Here is a 20848-nt window from a genome sequence, read left to right on the forward strand (position 1 = left end):
AGTTAGGAGACCACTGCAAAAGCTCATAGTTAACTAGGGTCAGCTTACATCATTGTCATTTGACTCCACACTGAACTCATCCTGTGTGCTCAGCCCTCATGTTCATTCCTGAAGTAGAATCACTTGCTCTTAATAGTAATGGAACCCAGAAATTCATTTACTCAAGGATGGTGCCAGGCTAGTGGGTGATGTGGATGCCTCCTGAAATGTCTGTCTCACTGTCCTCTTTCCTTGGCCCTCCCAAGGCAAGTGGAGGCATCAGTCCTTCCTGCTCTTCATTGTCACTCTAGTCTTTTGGTTTTAGAACTGAATGTCCTTTCCTCCTTTTCTCTTTCCATCTGTGAATCAAAAATTTCCATTCATCTTCCACAGTAATCGTGAGCACACAGTAATTTTATCCTTAAACATCCCCATCAGGACATGTTGTATTTTGTTGGAATTGGTCCAAAGGTCATAGCAGATGAATTTGGAATTGTTCAGTAGTTCTTGGAAAAGTTTTATTAGGTACATGGTGGACTCGGGAAAACTTGTTGAGACTTGTAGATTATGTAACACTTTTAGCTTCATATCTAGAATGCTTGGGACTCTTACCCATGACTTCACTCCTCCTGAATGTGGGTTTCATGCATTTGCTTGCTTGGCTGTTTTCAGAGAGTAGAGGTAATAGTTCCATTAACATATCGTCATTTCCATGATTAGAAAAGAAACCTGAGAATGTTTTTCTAACAAATATATAGAAACAGTTTCCCTGAACACCTGTTCTTTCAAGTCACACAATGTTTGGAAATAACCACACAAGTTCCTCTGTCTGTTCCAATTTCTGAAAACCTACTACAGCAACATAAAAACTTTGTTAGTGTGAACTAATGTTAGCATGCACCCTCTTCCTCATTATCCTGTAAATTCATGCATGGTAAATGCCTATGGATTTGAAAGGACCAGAAGATGGGTTATTTTGGTTCTGTGTAATTATTCAACAGATTAAAAAATAGGGCCTAATATCACATTGCTATGAGTTAGGAGTTGGGATTCTTGCTTTGTATCTCAACACTCATCCAACCTGCTATGCTTTGAAAAATTTTAAAGTTATGCAAAAATACATGCTCACAGAAAACTTAGAAAACACAGATGGGATTTTAAAAAAAAGAAATGAATATAAAAACCACCACTCAGACATGACCATAATTAACATTTTTACACTTCTTTCCAGATTTTTTTCCCCTACACAAATACCATTGCAAAGACATTTTCAATATTGGATTTTGCTTTACAACTTCCTTTTTCTGTTTAATGGTATCTTATATTTTGTAGTGTTTTTCTAAGTTATGAATAGTAATCTGCAGTATCATTTTGAAAACTTGTTTTCCATTCCAGGATGCTAGAATCATTTATTAAATGCTTCATTTTTTTCTATTCTAGTGAGCTGGACTACCACTTGATTAATCAATCCTTCAGTTTGAGGACATTTTAGTGAGTGTAAGTAATAGTGCAAGCTTGTGTTATGCAATTTACATTGTCGTTTCATATGTTGTTTACATTGTTGTTATCATATATGTTGTTCCACTCATTTAATTTGCTTATAATTTTTTATATTATTGACAATTCTTATTCTTTATATGTATTGCTGTGTGATTCCACATTGGTAATTTAAAGCTTTTTTATACATAGTGTCAACACATCTTCCAGAAGGGTTCTTAAAACTTACACTCACAAAACACTTTAAGTGTTTAATTCTCCAGTCTATACAACCAGTGATGTCAATTTTTAAACTCTTCTCTAATCTTATAAGAAAAAAATACTATTTTAGCTTGGATTTCTTTACTGACTAGGGAAGCCAATTATTTTTCTATTGGCATTTTTATTACTTTCTTAAAATATTTTAAATCCGATATGTATGGGAATTTATTTTAAAACAATATCCATATTCATATAGACATAATTTGTCAATGCACACTTTTAAAATCATATGCCTGCTTTTACTCTAAGTTATCTTTTTCTTTTTTGTGTTACCCTTCTTCCTTTTGTGTCATCCTTCCTGTCTTCCTGTAGCCTTTAAAACAGCATTGAATCTCTGTATTTTTATCTATCTTCACACAATCTATAAGTAAATATTCATCCACATACACTATAGATACACACATGGTTTAATGTTTTTATGAAAGTAGGCTCATATATTACATGCATTTGTGCATCTTGTTCTTCTCACTCGATAATACTTCATTTGAAAACTCTTCAAATCATGTAATAGAAAAATTTATTATTTTTAATGACAGAAAAGTTTTAAGAAGCCAGTTTCCTGTTGATAGGCATTGCTTTTGTTTCTAATATTTCTTTTTGTTCTACTACTACTAACAATTCTGCAGTTAATATCTTTCTACATATGTCTTTATAAATATTCTTATTCTGGAATAACTAGGAATATTGTTTCTGGGCAAGTGTAAATGTATGTGTTTTAATTATAAAAAATGATTGCTTTCTTCAAAGATTAAATCACTTCCTTTCTACACCAGCAATATCTGAGAGAATCCACTTAATCCCATCCTAGTCAGTAAGAGGTGTTGTGACTTTTTGTAATTTTTGTCAGTCTGATGAGTGTAAAGTGATAATCGTTTTGTTACCATAATTTGCATATCCACAGTTAATGACTTGTGAATTTGTACATCTTTTCTTTTGTTTGTTGGCCACTGATTTATTTACTTGTGAGTTAACTTTCCCCACTATTTTATTGGGTTATTTATATCTTGTCTATTTGTAAGAGATTTAAATATTTTTCAACATTTTGTCAATTACCTTTGTGTATGCTGTCTGTTGCCATACAAAAGATTTTAGTTTTTGCATAGTCAAATGCAGGTATCCTTAACTTCTAGATTCCTAGTCATAGTTTAGAAGAAGTCGTCATTTCCAGGTACTTTTGGATAGTGAGAGCTCTGTTTATTTTACATGTTCTTTATTTTATTATTTAAGACTTTAACCCATCTAAAATTTATTTTTTGATTTGTTGTAAGAAATAGTCCATTTTGTATTTTCTTCCAGATAGCCTTCTAGGATATTAGCAGCAATTATATTAAATAATCCATTATTTTTACCAAATGAATATATATTATCTTTAGTAAGGAGAGGTGGTGCACTCCTATCATCTGAGCACTCTGGAAGTCTGAGCCAGGATGATTGCAAGATTGAGTCCAGCCTGTACAATTTAGTAATTTAGGGAGACTCTGACTCAAAATAAAAAATTTTAAAAGGCTGGAATGTAGCTCAGTGGAAAGGCTCTGGGTTCAATTACTCACTACTGCAAAACAAATAAACATAATTTTATAATATATTAAATTCTCACATGGGATTTATTTTTGGATTATCTTTTCTATTTCAGTGCTCAATTTACTTTTTCCTATTTCATCATATGACTTTATAATATATTCTGATATTCAATAAGGCAAATCTTTCTGTACCATTTTTCATACTATTCTCAGATGTATTTCTTTCATATGCAATTTTAAAATAATTTACAGAATTAAAAAACTTTTGGGGCAGGATTGGTGGCAAATACTTATAATCTCAGCAGTTTGGGAGGCTGAGGCAGTCTGAGCCTCAGCCTAGGCAACTCCATGACTTAGACCATGTTTTAAAATGAAAGATAAAAAGGGATGGGGTCATAGTTCAGTGTGAAGGCCCTCAATTTAATCTCCAATGCTGAAAAAAATATGGATGGATTATCACTGAAGTATGCTGAATTTGTACATTAATTTTTGGATAATTAAAATTTTTATATTTATTCTTTCAAGAACATGGAATGCATTTTCACTTTTTCAGGTGTAGTATTACATATTTTAATAAAATTCTATACCTTCAGTACCTTGCCTATGAATTAATAAAATATATTTTGCAGTTTTTATTTCTATTTCTAAAAAATGGTTATTGGAAAAAAACCATTGATTTTATAGATCAATTTGGAGAAATTGACATCTCATAATATTGAGTCTTCCAATCTATATGGTCATGGTATATACCTCTAATTATGTAAGTTTTCTTTAATTTTTCAGCAGCTTTTATAGTTTTCTGTTAATAGATCTTATATTCTTTGGTAAGATCTATCTATAAGTATTTCATATTTTTTATGCCACCATAAATATTTTAAAGTTTCAATTTCCAACTGCTAATTGCTACTATGTAGAAATACAATTGATTTTTTTGTAATTAATTTTGTAGCTTACAACCTTACTAAATTTATTTTTTAATTCTATTGACATTTTTGTTGATTCTGTCTGATTTTTTATATAGAAGAGCATGTAATCTGTGAATAACAAAAAGTTTACCTGTTTTTGACCTATCTGGATTACATTTCTGAAAAAGTACACAATTGATTTCATTCTTCTTACATGTTAGTAGAATTTACTAGTAAAAGCATTTGGGCCTGGAATTTCTTTGTGGGAATATTTTTATTTATAATAGATATATAACTAATCAGATTATTATTACTCTTAAATGAGCTTTGATAATTTATATGTTTCAAGTGACTGGACAGTTTTAGCTATATTAAATTTATTGGCATAAAATTGCTTATAATATTCCTTTATTATTTTAATATCTGTCAAATCTGTAGTAACATCCTATTATAGACAGCTAAGTTAGGCAGAAATATTTTAGGCAGTCAGACAGGGCTAGGCCCTCAAAGGAGTTGGTGCAGAAGATAAGAACACATTACAACTGTGGCTGCAGGCACATTCATTGAAGGCTAGGTCTCAAGATAAAGATAGAATGGCTACATATCTCTCTGAGGGATAAACAATATACTATGATTAATATTACCTGGTCCAATAAGTATAAATAGGCATCAGTCACCTTAGTGGGTGACTGGGACCTCCTGACTCATCTTTTCCAAAAGAAATCCTTGTTCTTCCATGTATACCTGCTACGTGACTGCTTCCCCATTGGATCAATATTACCTAAGCGGCTATACTTATAATCCTACTGGTTGATTATAGTTTTGTCTCACATTGTACCCACCTGGTGATTTTGTACCTATCTTGTGATTTTGCTCTATAAAGCTTCCTCTGTAAAGTAGGGTCTGCAGCAACCTATTTGGGTCCCCGCCTGTCTCTCTCAGGAGCTGTATATTTCCCCCTCAATAAATATTTATTACTCTTAACCTCTGTTGCTCCTCAGAGATCATTCTTCAATTTTGGGAACACAAACTTGGTGTATCAGACATTTTGCAGGTTGGGGGTTATATTATTTCCCCAATATCATTTGGAGGTCCTATACCAATTTTTCTTGTCCTCGATATTGTTAATCTGTTAAGGTTTGATTTCTATAAGCAGTATAGAGTTGAGTTGTGTTTCTTCTCCAACCTGAAGATCTCTGCTTTTTAATTATGTTATTAGGCCATTTACTTTTTTTTTTAGGCACACAATATAATATACAATGTTGGGATAAAAGCAGATATCTTTTCACAATATGAGAAACATAACATGCTCATCTTCAAGTTGTGTGAAAAAAATCAACTTTATCAAAAGCATATGTTTACAAGTTCTGAAAATATTTATCTTAATATAAAGTATGGCATCAAATTAAAAAATATCTTGTTACACAGAATACAGAGTATACACACCAAAAATTTAAAACAAAAGTAGTGGCAAAATCCCAATTAACAAAAAGCAATTAACAAAATTAAGTTTTTTAGTGGCCTATACCTCCAAATTGTAAATACTAAACAAAAACTACATAAATAGTAACTATTTAAAAGTAAAAAATACATTTTAATTCACCACGCTTAATTAAGACACTGTGTATTAAGCTCAAAGATGCAAAAAATATCTCTCAACTCAATATTTTATATTAAACACTGTAGATACATAATCCAGATATTAAAGTGATTTACTGAAAAACAATGTATGTACTTTAGGATATCTCTATCTGGGATTTTATTTTTTGGAAATTTTATGGAGAAATATTGACCTCAAGCTTTTTGTATTAATTATTCCTATAGGTCTCCACTACATAAGAAAATTTCACAGGATTTTAAATATAGGCTTAAATATATAAAGTCTCTCCCCAGTGAGATTTCTTTCATGTATTTGACAATACATGTGTGTACTGAAAGCATTCCCACATTGCTTACATGAATATGGTTTCTCCCCATCGTGAGTGTCTTTGGCAAACACCACAAATGCTGAAAGCTTTTCCACATTGCTTACATGCATATAATTAATGCTGAGTGTGAGTTTTTTCATGTATTTTACAATAACATTGTGTACTAAAAGCCTTTCCACGTTGCTTACATACATAGGGTTTCTCCCCTGTGTGAATTGTCATGTTATTTACACTTATTTTTTGTGCTAAGCTTTTCCACATTGCTTACATACATAGGATTTCTCCCCAGTATGAATTCTTTCATGTATTGTACAGTAATCTTGTGTACTAAAGGCTTTTCCACATTGCTTATTTACATAGGGGTTCTCCCCTGTGTGAATATTTTCTAATAACATTGTGTACTAAAAGGTTTTCCATATTGCTTATTTACATAGGGGTTCTCCCCTGTGTGAATATTTTCCATGTATTTTATAATAACATTGTGTACTAAAAGGTTTTCCACATTGCTTATATACATAGGGCTTCTCCCCAGTATGAATTATTTTGTGTATTTTACAATAATCTTTTGTACTAAAAGCTTTCCTACATTACTTACATACATAGGATTTCTCCCCAGTGTGAATTCTTTCATGTATTTTACAACAACCTTGTGTACTAAAAGCTTTCCCACATTGCCTACATACATAGGGCTTCTCCCCTGTGTGATTTCTTTCATGTTGTTTATAATGTTGACACCTACTGAAAGCTTTCCCACATTGCTTACGTATATAGGATTTCTCCTTTGTATGTGATTGTGATTTCTTTCATGGATCTGAATATCATTAGGAGTCATGGAGGCTTTCACATTTTTCTTATATATTAAAGGTCTTCTCTCTAAGGTGAGTTCTTTCACTAAGATCAGAGTAAGATTTCTCACATTGAGCATATTCATAGGGTTTCTCTCTAGTCTTTGTCCTTACATGCTTCTGAAAGGACTGGAAATCACCACAGGTTCTTCCATGTTCATTACATTTACTCAGTTTCTCTTCCAATCCCAAGTACTCATATGTCTTCAGTCCAGTGTGAAGGTCATTTACTTTTAATATGATTATTGATATGGTTAGATTTATATCTATCAGGTTTAATTGCTTTGTGTTTGCCCATCTGTTTTTTATTCCCTTTCTCTACATTTTGATCATTAATCTATTTTTAGCCATTGAAAGTCTGCTCATGAAAAATGAAACTTTAATTTCATATTGAATCCAAAACTTCTCCCCTCTCCCTGCACAGGTCTCATCCATGGCTCAAGGATACTTTCCTTTTACTCTTTTTATTTCTTTTCCCCAATTATTTTCAGTGCTCATGCCTTCTCCAGGATTGGGGTTGGGAGAAGCTAGATTAGAGTGATAAAAGCCCTTATGTATTTTTATTCAACAGTAGAAATAGCAGATTTTTAAGTTATTTATAGAAGTCTTAAGACTTCTTAGTACTTAGCCCATGGAAAGCTTTTGATATTGAAAAGAAGACTCTGCAATTAGTCTATTTATAAATGTTGCAAACATTTTGGATGTGAATACTAGAGACAATGACTATTAGAGCTTGGTGTATAGTTGCTACCTCAACTGGAGTAGTCATTAGAAATATACTTATTCATTAAGTCTTATCATTCTGAATTAAGAGATTATGTTTCCAAGATAATGAGAGCTGCTATAGCAACAAAAACAAAACCTTAATAAAAGCTTCTTCCCTGGTCCTTCCATCTGTGGCTCTGCTGCCTTTGGGCTAGGACTTCTAAGGTTGCTATGGCCACTGACATGGAGATGGCCGTGGAAGCTTCCCTAAAGGCTAAGCCATAGGGGTGGCATCACCATTTTCACTCACATTCCATAGGCTGTCACTCAGTTATATCCAAATGCAAGAAGGCTAAGGGATATAGTACAGATGTGTGACCAAAGAGAACAGAAAAGGTTTGGTAAAGAGCTAGTTAGTCTCCGTGTAATAGGATTTCCTTGTTACTGAAATTCTACATAATTTAATTTGAAGTTACAACTTTGTAAACATGGCTTCTCATCTGTGTCTTTGTATGTCCAGGTAACTCACACCCTACTCAGTTTTCAATAAGAACATTTCTTTGGGGGAGGATGGGGAAAGTTACTCATCATTCTAACATCAAATTTCTCAGAAGTTGCTAAATTTAAATTTTGAAGCTTGAAGGGACCAGGCCTTTAGAGTGAACATTTTTAAACTGAAAAGAGTTTAATATAATTAAGTCAAGCAATAGTGTCTTCATGCTTCATGCTGAGTTCTTCCTTTTTTAAAAAAATTAACTATTAGATGTCTTTTTAAAGATAGTTTTGATTTAAAATTCTATTTTTGCAGTTTTGATTTCAGACAACAAGGCATTTGTATAAAGAATCATTTAGAGTGTATATATATGTCTCTGCATTTAGCATTTTTCCTACAACTCTTAATTCCCTGGAGTCATGGGGCACTCAAGGCCCAGGAATTTAAGTTACCATTGGTTTAATGGTTTTGATCCCTGCTTTGAAGTGGATGGTGCAGAGGAGTCATGGCTAGCATGTTCTGGAGTCATTAGTTTGGCATGAAATGGGTCTGCTGCTTGTGTTATATATAATTGTTTCTGAGTTGGGCTTCTATAAAATGACCATGTCTACATGAAGACTTGGAAATTTTTAAGAAAAAACTGCTCATGTGATGAAAATATTTAAGGACTGATAACTGGATGAACTTATGTGTTAAGTACTATCTAATTCTCTCTATCCATTTAGTTACCTAGGGCATGGGATCAATAATTTGAGAAGTATCTGTTTTCAGGAACCTGGCCATGGACATAGTTTTGTATTTTGGCCAAACCAGCTCTGAGCAACCTATTGAGAATTTTATATACATACTTTATTATTGAATAGTTTTGCTCATTAATTTGGGGTCCTAAATATGTCTTGGTTTTTGTTTTAACTAATATGTTAGAAGCTAAGACTATCACTTTCATTAATTTTACAACAAATTTTATCAGAATTTGCTTCATAAATTTTAGAAGAATTTATTACATGCTAGGTGTCTGGAATCAAAGATATCTGTCAAATTATTATTTAATGATGATTTAACTATATTCTGGCCAAAGGGAAGACTTCAACTGACTAAGTAAAATTATCATATTTTAGACTATGTGAAATATGTAGTCTTATTTTAGAATGTGCTCAGTAGATGTCATATTTTAGAATGTGGAGAGAAAGAAGTTAAAGGGCACTGGACATTGCCATTTCAAATAGGGTGCTCAGGGAGGATACCATTGATTACATGACATTTGAACAAAAACATAAAGGAACTGAGGGAAAAACTTTTTTTTTTCTTTGAGGGAACAACTTTTAAGGTAAAGAGAAAAGCAATGATAAAGCCCATTAAGCTGATATAGTTGAGGAACAGCAAAGAGGTCAACTTGTGTAGTTAAGGAGAATGAAAGAAGCATGGTGGGAAATAAGGTCAGAAAAGCCAAATCTAGGATTGAGAAAAGAAGAGGGGCAGAGGAGAGCAGATAATGACCAGGAGAAATACCTGAATTTTGCGGCATCCTAAAGGTCAAGTGGAGAAAGTGTATGAAGGAGGCAGTGGTGGATTATGTCAAAGATGCTGGTAGGTCATGCGAGATGCATGATAACTGACTATTGGATTTAGATTTACATTGAGTTGCAATGGGATCCAGAGTGAATAGAAAAAGATAAATACCTTTTTAGAGGAGTTTTGATGTAGTAGGATGGCAGATATTAGAAGCAGACTAAGAGTTTTTCTATTTTTAAGAATGAAAAAATATCCTATTTTTTTATGCTGATAAGAATTAAGTGAAAGGAGAGGAAATTGATGACATAGGAGTGAAGAGAATTGATGAAAGTGAGAGGCGGGGATCTAATGGACAAGAAGAGAGATTGGCCTTAAATAAAACATGGCCTGCCAAAAGAAATAAGAGACCTCTTTTCTGAAAACTATAGCACTCTGAAAAGAGAGATTGAAGATGATATCAGAAAATGGAAAGACATCCCCTGCTCCTGGGTAGGAAGGATCAACATAGTGAAAATGGCCATATTTCCAAAACTGCTATATAGATTCAATGCAATCCCAATTGAAATCCCAGCAGCATACTTCACAGACCTTGAGAAAACAATCCAAAAATTCATTTGGAACAAGAAGAGACCCAGAATAGCAAAAGCAATTCTAGGTAACAGAGACATGGCAGGGGCTATCACAACCCCCAACTTGAAACTATATTATAAAGCTACTGTGATAAAAACAGCATGGTACTGGCAAAGAAACAGATCTGAGGACCAGTGGAACAGATTAGCAGATGCAGAAACAATGCCAGAGACACTTAGCCACCTCATCTTTGACAAAGGAGCCAAACACCCTCACTAGAGGAAAGATAACCTCTTTAATAAATGATGTGGAAAAATTGGGTTTCAACTGGCCAAAGATTAAAACTAGACCTATATCTCTCACCATGCACTAAACTAAAATAGAAATGGATGAAATATCTAAATATTAAAACAGAACCGTCTAAAACACAAGTTAGGTAGAACTCTTGAAGACATTGGTGTAGGAAAAGATTTTATGAAAAAAGCTCAGTTGTCTGTGAACTAGCACAAACAATCAACAAGTGGGATGTCTACTTATTAAAAAGCTTCTGCACAGCAAGAGAAACCACCACCAGTGTGAAGAGACAACCCACAATGTGGGAAAAAATTTTCACCTGATGTTCCTCAGCAAAAGGTCTACTGTCCTATCTAGAATCTATAAAGAACTTAAAGAAATCAGACCTCCCAAATTTAAAGACCCAATCCAAAAATGGGCATCTGAAATGAACAGACATTTCTCAGACAGAGAAGTAGAAATGGCAAATAAACATATGAAAAAATGATCAACTTGACTGGTCATTCGAGAGATGCAAATGAAAACAATACTGAGATTCCACCTCACCCCAGAAAGAATGGCTGCTATCATGAAATCAATCAATAACAAATGCTGGCAGGGCTGTGGGGAAAGAAGAACCCTTCTCCACTGCTGGTGGGAGTGTAGACTGGTGCAACCACTGTGGAAATCAGTATGGAGATACCTCAAAGAACTAGGACTGGAAGTCCCATTTGACCCCGCTATTCCACTGCTGGGGATCTTCCCCAAAGAATTAAAAGAATCATACCACAGTGATATATTTGTACCCATGTTCATAGCAGCACAGTTTGTAATAGCTAAAACTTGGAAGCAGCCCAAATGCCCATCAACTGGAGACTGGATAAAGAAAATGTGTTTTTTTTAATAAAATGGAGTACTATCAGCCATAAAAAATGAGAAATTAGAAACATAGCCAAACGGATGCACATCGAGGCCATACTCTTAAGTGAAATAAATAGGACACACATGTGTAAATACCAAATAGTTTCTCTGGTGTGAGAAACTGAAAGTGTAAATAAGGACTAAAAGATAGATAATGTGAAATAGGAAGAAAAGAGGCAAAGGGGAAGAGGAAGTGTGGGGGGTGTAGGGGAAAGGAAAGGAGGGAATGGAATTAATATGAGAAAAGGAAAAAAATGGAAACAAAGTCTTTGTAAATAGGGAGGGATGGAGGGGTTGAAGGGAGGGCAGGGGAAGAGGGAAAAATAAGAACCAAGAGAGATTATGTAAAGGTGCAAATTTCCAATGATGAATATCATTATATTGTATACCTAAAATGTACCAATAAATAAAATTTTTTTAAAACCCATGCCCAGTGCATCCACGGGGAGGAAGGAATAAATGGCACAGATCCCAGAAGGTGGGAAAACACACATAAGAACATGTGGAACTCTTCTAATTGATATTGCTTTCTGTGCTTATAGGAACAAAGTTAGCACCTAGGAGTGGGAATGGCAGAGGGAGGATTTAAGAGAAAGGAAAGATTTGAAGTAATTAAAGAGAAGAGATGTTACTGTTATTGCTGTGCAATATTTAGGGTATCAAGTCTACAAAGGACTTCAGGGGAGGTAAGAACTGAGGTCTGAGAGATAGTGAGGAATCAAATATACTAGAAGCTTGCAGACTGTTTTAAGGACATTAGATTTTATTACAAGTGACACAGGTAGCCATTGGAGTGTTTGAGCAGTAATGAGAACCTATTTGAATTTGGTTTTAAAAGTATCATTTTTACCACCCTATATAGAATACTCTGTAGGAACAGAAGCAAAATGAAACCTAGTTCAGAAGTTTACATGAATAATGGTGTTGGCTTGAGCTAGGGTGGAAGTGGAAGGTGGAGGGAGCAGTTGAATTTTTTTTCATTAAGTTTATTGGTACATTTTACATATACAATATGATGACATTCATCATTGGGAATTTGTACTTTTACATAGTATATCTTGGTTCTTGTTTTTTCCCCCATTCTCCTACCCTCCCTTCCACACCTCCACCCCTCCCTGTTTACAAAGACTGTTTCTGTTTTTTCCTTTTCTCTTTTTATTCCTTTCCCTTTCCTTTCCCCAACCCCTCCCACTTCCCCTTCCCCTTCAGACCTTTGTATCCTTATTTCACATTATCTATTATACATTTTGATCTTCATTTACATTTTCAGTTTCTCACACCAAAGAAACTATTTGGTATTTACACATTTGTCCTATTCATTTCACTTAAGAGTATGGCCTCAATGTGCATCCATTTAGCAATAAATGTCTCTAGTTTCTCATTCTTTATGGCTGAGTAGTGCTCCATTTTATAAAACAAAAAACACATTTTCTTTATCCAGTCACCAGTTAATGGGCAACTGGGCTCTTTCCAAGATTTAACTATTACAAACTGTGCTGCTATAGACATGGGTGCACATATATCGCTGTGGTATGATTCTTTTAATTCTTTTGGGAAGATATCCAGTGGAGGAATAGCTGGTCAAATGAGACCTCTAATCCTAGTTTTTTGAAGTATTTCCATATTGACTTCCATAGAGGTTGCACCAGTCTGTACTCCCCACAACAATGGAGAAGGGTTCCTTTCTCTCCACAGCCCCGCTAGCATTTGGTATTGGTTGATTTCTTGATAGCAGCCATTATTTCCGAAGTGAGGTGGAATCTCGTTGTTTTCATTTGCATCTCTCGAATGACTAGTGATGTTGAACATTTTTTCATATGTTTATTTGCTGCTTTTACTTCTTTGTCTGATAAATGTCTGTTCATGTCACATGCCCATTTTTGAATTGGGTATTTAAATTTGAGGGGTCTGATTTTTTTGAATTCTTTATATATTCTATATATTATATATTCTAGATAGTCTGAGGATCAGCTGGTAAAAATTTTTTCCCACAGTGTACGTTGTCTCTTAGCTCTGTTAGTGGTTTTGTGAACAATTGAATTTGAGACAGATTTTGAAGGCAGAGCTGATAGGATTTACCAATTACAAGTTCATTGTGAGAAAGAGGCATCAAGGATGAATATAATGTTTACTCCAGAACAATGCATGATGTTAGTGATAATTAGATATAGTATTAGGTTTCTTGGCCCCAAATACACACATAAAGTTATTACCTACTGACATTATTAACCTAGAAAAATTACCTCCACAGAGTCTGAGGCAGTAGTAGTCCCCTTTAATTAATGTTAGTAACTCCCATTAAAGACACAAAAGAAGCTGATTTTGGCTTGAACATACTACACAGGAGATGTAAGATGTGCAGGTTTTCAAAGAGTTTTAGTGTATTTTCTTTTAATTTTATAATTCCAAGATTAAGTAGATATCAATATAACTTACCTTTTGGAAATGTGTTGGAAATTTCTTCTTTCAAAAAGTGGCAGAATTTAGTTAATAATCTGAAGCTCATTATAGTTTTCCAAACAATAAAACAAAGTGTATTCATTTTAATGGCAAGCTCTGCTCTGTCCTTTCAGTATTTTAAAGTTTTCACTTTTTCTTTTAAAATTTAAGTAAAACTATAAAATTCCACAGCATGAACATGCCATCAACTTCAAAAAAGAAAGATAGCACTTTGCTTCTTCTTTCTTAAAGGAGCAGCTTGTCTCAATTTTCCCAATTTGTTTTCTTGAAAATTTACTAGCTTTCTCACTGGTCCAATCTGGCTATACATCCTCATGCTTCTTTGTTCTTCTTTTCTTAATCAGTGAACTTTTAGAAGTAAGAAAGAAGCAATTGATGTCTTCAGTTATGCTGTCTTAAACTTAGAGACTTCAAAATTTTCTGGAACAGCTTACTAACCAAAGAAAACCAAATAAAAGGCTGCTAAAATATTTCCTCAAAAAGTGCAATTTAGTCATTTTCTTTATTGTATTTACAAATGATGCCACTGGAACTGAGGGAGGAAATGAATGCATTGCATAGGAATTTTTGTTTTGTGGTTTGGGGAGATCAAAAAGAAAAATACTACCTGGATCTTTTATTAATGTCTTCAGTTTTGTTTCTTCTGGTGTTCTTTCCTCTCAGCAGGGAAAATGGCTAATTTCAGGTGAAAGGAAGCAAGTCTTTTATTGCCTTTCACCATTACCAGGTCCTCAACATGAACTTGATGGCTCTACTTGTTGGTGCTCTAAATTGTAAACAGCTGTCATGCTGGAAAAGTCCCCACTTGTTATTTCACAGGTAAAGGCAGTGTACAGCAAGAGTTGAGAGTGAATCTGACATGGGTACAAGTTCTAGTGTCACCACTGTAGTTGGCCAGTCATTTAACCTTCCTGAAGCTCAACTTACTCATTTGGAAAATAGGGATAATAATGCTCACCATAGTTATTGTAAAGATAAATATAAATAGTGTATCATATGCAATTACTACATCACACTGTGCATAATGTGCAGTCAATGATTGGTAGCCATTATCATTTTTCACTTTATAAATTTGTAATTTAAAGGATATAACATCATTTTACGTATTATTACATATCTACAAGGTATGTATCTCTATATATAATGTTAGTCAGCTTTCTAGCTCTGTGACCCACTGTTTGAGAGAAACAACTTAGTTTATTTTATCCATTTTTTGGTACCGGGGATCAAGTTCAGGACTTTGCTCTTTCGAGGCAGGCAGTGGCACTACTTAGCTAAATCCCCGGCCCACAACTTAGTTTATTTTGCAACATGGTTTCAGAGCTTTCAGTCCATGGTCTCTGGTTTTATTCCTGTGGGCCTGAGGTGAGGAAGACATGGTGAAACTGCCTGGCAGTACTTTTTAGTATTATATGTGTGTGATACATAATAATTATATTCATCTTGGGGAATTGATACATATACATATCATGTCTCCATCATTTTACTTCCCCTTCTTCCCCATACTCCCCTCTTACCCTTTCTAGTCTCCACAGAATCTACTTTCCTATTTCCTATCATCTCCCTTTAATTTTTCTCTTTAAATTATTTATATTAAAGAAATCATGTGATGTTTAACCAGTGTTTGATTTATTTCACTTAGTATTGTGGTCTCAAGATCCATCCATTCCAGAGGAACAGGTTTTTGAAGTTGGTATGTGTTTGTCCTTTCCTTATATTATACTTTAATTATATCCATACACTCATGTATGTATGTCTATGAAGACTAATATATCAAATAGAGTGATTAACATTTGATATGAATACCACTTGATTTTTTTCTCTCACCATTTGTTTCTAACATTTCTCCAGGTTGATTCTCATGGATCTAGTTAATGCATTTTAACTGCTGATTGAATATATGTTGATTTATTATTCCACATTTTTCATTATTACCAGTGTGTATCTTCTGAGTTGGATGTGTACTAAGGATTCCTTAGGGTATGTGCCTATGCTTGAAATCCTCAGACCATTGGGTGTATACATCATCAGTTTATTAGATAGTACCAATTAACTCTCTTACACAGATTTTAACTTCCACCAATATAGTTTTCATTTTCTACATTCTGTATAACTTTTGATAGATTTATTAATTTTTATTTATTTCATAAGCATGAAATACTATTTTATGGTTATTTTATTTATTTTTCCAGTACCAGGAATTGAACTCAGGACCTTGAGCTTGCCAGGCAGGTGCAGCAGTGGTGAGATACATTCCTGGTCCTACTGTTATTTTAATTTACATTTTCCTTGTTATTGATGAGTGTAGGCATCTTTCATGTGTGTATTGTCAGTCAAACAGCGCCTTTGTACTGACTGTTTGTGTCATTTGTCTACTTTCTATTGGCTTGGTTGTCTTTTTCTGTAGATATTTTTTATTACAAATGTTTACAGTGACTACAAATAACTTGTAGTCTATAACTTGATTTTTAAACTTCTAAGTCATATAGAAAATTTATTCTTTTTAAATTAAAAAAATATTTTGAGACAGGATCTCACTACATAGTTTAGGGTGGCCTCTAACTCAAAGTGATCCTCCCACTTCGGCCTCTGGAGTGCTGGGATTATAGGAGTGTGCCACCATGCCTGGTGTCTGGAAATTTATTCTTAATATAGTTGAATTTATACTGTTTTCCTTTATGGTTTGGGCATATTATACCTTATTTATAAAACTATTTCCTATCTAAAGTCATAATGTGTTTATCTGTCAAGGTTTAATTTCCAAAGTTTAATTTCTTCTTTCCCATTGGTCTATCAATCCTTTGTATGCTATTTTAATTTCTATGGCTGTAGAGTTGTTTTGATATCTGATGGTGAAGCCTATTTTCTTTGATCTCCTTGGCCACTTTTGGCTCTTTATCCTTCCAAATAAAATTCAGGACCAGGTTGTCAATTTTCATGACAAGCTGCAATATTTATTGGGATTTCCTTGGCTTTACAGATTAATCTGGGGAAAGCCAATATTTTCATGGCATTCAGTCTTCTGGTAAATAAATATGACATTTTCCCATTTATTTCAGTGTTCTTTTATATCCTTCGTTAAAAGTCTGTGATTTCAACCTTTCAGGTATTATGCTACTTTTATTAGCTTTATTACCAAGAACCTTAAAGATTTAAAAAATCCCTTAATTTATTATGGAATAGACATTTTAATTTGAAATTACTTTCTGATTGGTTGTTTCTTGTGTATTATTAACTGATCTTAATATTTTGAAATTTTATTGAAAACCTTTATTAATTTTAATGTCATAAATTGTTTGGATTTTCTGTGGATAAAAATATGATCTACAATTAATAATAGTTTTGAACTCTCCATTTTCCTCTTATTTCTGTTTCTTGTCTTATGGAGTTAGTAAAGACCTCCAATTACAAGTTGAACAGTTGTGTTAATAATAAGCATCCTCATATATTTCTAAATTTATAACAGATGTTTCTGTCATTGATCACAAAGGCTTATAAATAAGAAGGCCTGTCTATTTTTTCCATGTACTTTTTAGATGAAAAAGGGTTTCATCTTCCTAGTTTGCTAAAAATCTGTGTTATGAAAGGAAGAGGACTTTTCTTTTTAAAATGTGATTTTCTGTATCTATTGATATTTTTTCTTTAATATATTGATATAGTATTTACATCAATAGATTTTTACATCTATTAACTCATCCTTACCTTACTTTCTTGGTTTGCTAACATTATATGTAGGATTTGTACTCATAAAAGGAATTGAGCCTAAACTTTCACTTTCTCATATTATCTTTTTTCAATTTTGATATTAAAGTTTTGTGAGTCTCATAAAAATAATTGGATAGCTTTCCAATATTTTGGTTTCTGCAATAGTTTGAATAAAAAAACATTTACTCTTAAAAAGTCTAGTAAAATATGTCTGAAATATGTCTAATCCTGGTGCTTCTTTGTAGGATTTTTTTCTTTTAAACTATTAATTTTCTTTCTTTTTTTGGTACCAGGGATCAAACTCGGGACCTTGCGCTTGCAAGGCAGGCGCCAGAACCACTGAGCTAAATCCCCAGCCCAATTCTCTTTCTTTAGTTGTTATATGTATTTTTAGTTTTTCTGTTTCTCCATGAGTCAATTTTAGACAATTGCAACATTTTTGAGGAAGTTTCCCATGATATTTAAGTTATGTTAATTCACTGACAAATTTGTTCAAGATATTCTCATATAATTTTACAAATCTTCACAGCTATGATCTGGATATTTATGTCTACACAAAATTTATATGTTGACACATAATACCTAATGCAATAGTGTAAAGAAGTAGAAATCTTAGGATATAATTGTAGAAGGGATTGGAGGAGGAGTTTGTCCTCCTGCCATATGAGGATATATCAAGAAGGAGCCATCTATGAAACAGACAACAAACTCTCAGCAGGCATTGAATCTCCTGGCAACTTGACCTTGGATTTCTCAAGCTCTAGAAATGTGAGCCCTATATTTCTGTTGTTTGTAAATAATCCTGCCTCAGGTATTATGATATGGCACCCTAAACAGACTAAAAATTTTGTTATATATACACTTTGTCTTTCCTTTCATTTATACTATTGTTTATTCTCTACACTCATCCTCTCTCTTCAGTTCTCTCTTGCCAAAGATTTATCTATTCAAAGAAAAAGTGTTTGATTTTGTCTCTACTATTTCTTCTCTTCTGTTTATTTATTCTCTTACCATATTTTCCTCCTTCTAACTTTTGTTTACTTTATGTTTAAAAGTAATATTTTGGCAGCCATTCCACGCTCCTAGGGCAGAGAAGGTGAGCCAGTCCCAGTGCCCAAGAGAAGGCTCCCCGGCCACCATTTCACACTCTTAGGCCAGAGAAGGTGAGCCGTGCGGGTCCCAGAAGCACGCCACTCTCCATGGAAATGAGAAGACACATAAACAAGCCTCAAAAACAGACTTCCAGATCACCTACAGCAACCCCAAAGGGAAACGAGATGGAACACTCTGATACTCAACCATCTGGACTCCCTGAACTGGCAACAAAAGAGGATCTGGAAAAAATTAAATCAGAAATAATTTCTCAGATAACAGTAAAGATTGTGCTCATAGTGCAAGACATGATTAATAAATCTAGAGAGGACACAGATAAAAAAGTAGAGGATCTGAGGAACATGATGGAATCCCAACATGGAAAACAAATGGAATCCATAAAACAGATGCAAACAGATTTCCAGGAAATTAAAAACTCCATCAAAAGTCTATGCAGCAGAATGAACAAATGAGAGGACAGAATTTCAGATATAGAAGATAAGATTACAATTAGTGACTAGGAAAAGAAAAATTGCTTTAAAATTGTAAGGAACCATGAGAAATCAATCCAGCAGCTGCTAGATGATGCAAAGACGAATAACATAAGACTGGAGTCAACGAAGAAAGAGGAGAGAGTGCAGATGACATAAAAAAAACTGTTCACAGAAGTGATGGCAAAAAACTTCCCAAGCAGGGGAAAAGAACTTGACATACAATTTTAGTATATGTGCTGCCGAAGTGAGCATAAACTTGACATACAGATAAGTGAGGCATGTAGGACTCCAACTAGCCTTGATCAAAAAAAATCTACACATAGGCATATGTGTAGATCTACACATAGATATGTTAGGATTCCAGAAATCCAACAGAGCAAAATTCTACAAGCAGTGAGAGAAAAGAAACAAATTACATACAAAGGAAAGCCCATCAGAATCACAGCACACTTCTCAATGCAAACCCTCAAGGCAAGAAGAACTTGGAGTGATGTATTTCAAGCCCTTAAGGAAAACAGCCTCCAACTCAGATTGATGTACCCTGCAAAAGTATCCTTCAAAATTGATGGAGAAATAAGATACTTTCATGATAAAGAGCACCTTAGGAACTTCATGAATACCAAACCAGCACTCCAAAAAATTTTAGACAATATCCTAGGAAAAGACAATGAGGATCACAACCCCAGGAAGCCCAGCAGAATGAATCCATTGGGTTTGACAAATTAAATGCAAAGGGGGAGAATCCAACAAAAAGAAAAAGTCTTGACAAGGCTTTTAAAACTTTTAACTTCATCTCCCTAATGAGTGTATAATTCAATCTTGTTATTGTACTTATTATTCTTTTTCTGATTCTAGTGTTGCACACCTTTCCTTGTGGTGTACTGGCTATTTAACATCTTTCTTGTGTCTACTTCTTAATTGGATTATCTATTAATGAGCTGTAAGAGTTCTTTATATATTCTGGTCATAAGTTATATGCATTGTAAATATGGTCTGTTTAAGGACTACTTTTCATTTTAATAATGTCATTTAAAGTTCTAAATTTTGATGAAATCTCATTTATCAATTTGTTTCTCTTATACATCATGTTTTTTGTATCCGAGGTAGTTCTTGCCTACCCTAAATTCATAAACATTTTCCCTTATAATTCTTTCTGAAAGTTTTATACTTTTAGGCTTTCATATTTATGTTCATAGATCCTTTCAAGTTATGTTTATGTATGGAAATAAAGGGATGAGGTTGATTTTTATATACGGATACCAGGTGTTCCAGTGCCTTTGCTGAAAACACTGTCTTTTCCTCTGCTCTTGAATTGAGTTTATGTTCTATAAAATGTTACTGTTAAATAATCTTTCAAAACTCAGTGGACCATATATGTGTGGTTCTATTTCTAGATTCTCTGTTTTATTCCAATGATCTATATGTCTTTCCTTACACCAACACTGCCTTGATTACTGTAGCTTTAGAAGAAGTCTTAAAATTAGGTACTAAACGTCTTCCAACACTGCTTTGTTTTGTTTTTTCTCTTTTTCTTTTTACTTTTCTAGGTCCTTTGTACTTCTACATAACTTTTAAATTTCAATATCCAATTCTTCATTTATAGCAAGTATACATAGACCTGAATTTTTATATATGCCTTGTGTTTTCTAATCCTGCTAAATTCAAATACAAGTTCTAGGGGCTCCTAG

The sequence above is a fragment of the Heterocephalus glaber genome, unplaced genomic scaffold (genome assembly GCF_053883595.1).
Source record: "Heterocephalus glaber isolate CG9 unplaced genomic scaffold, H.glaber_assembly_v1.0 deba00001666, whole genome shotgun sequence".
Lineage (NCBI taxonomy): Eukaryota > Metazoa > Chordata > Mammalia > Rodentia > Bathyergidae > Heterocephalus > Heterocephalus glaber.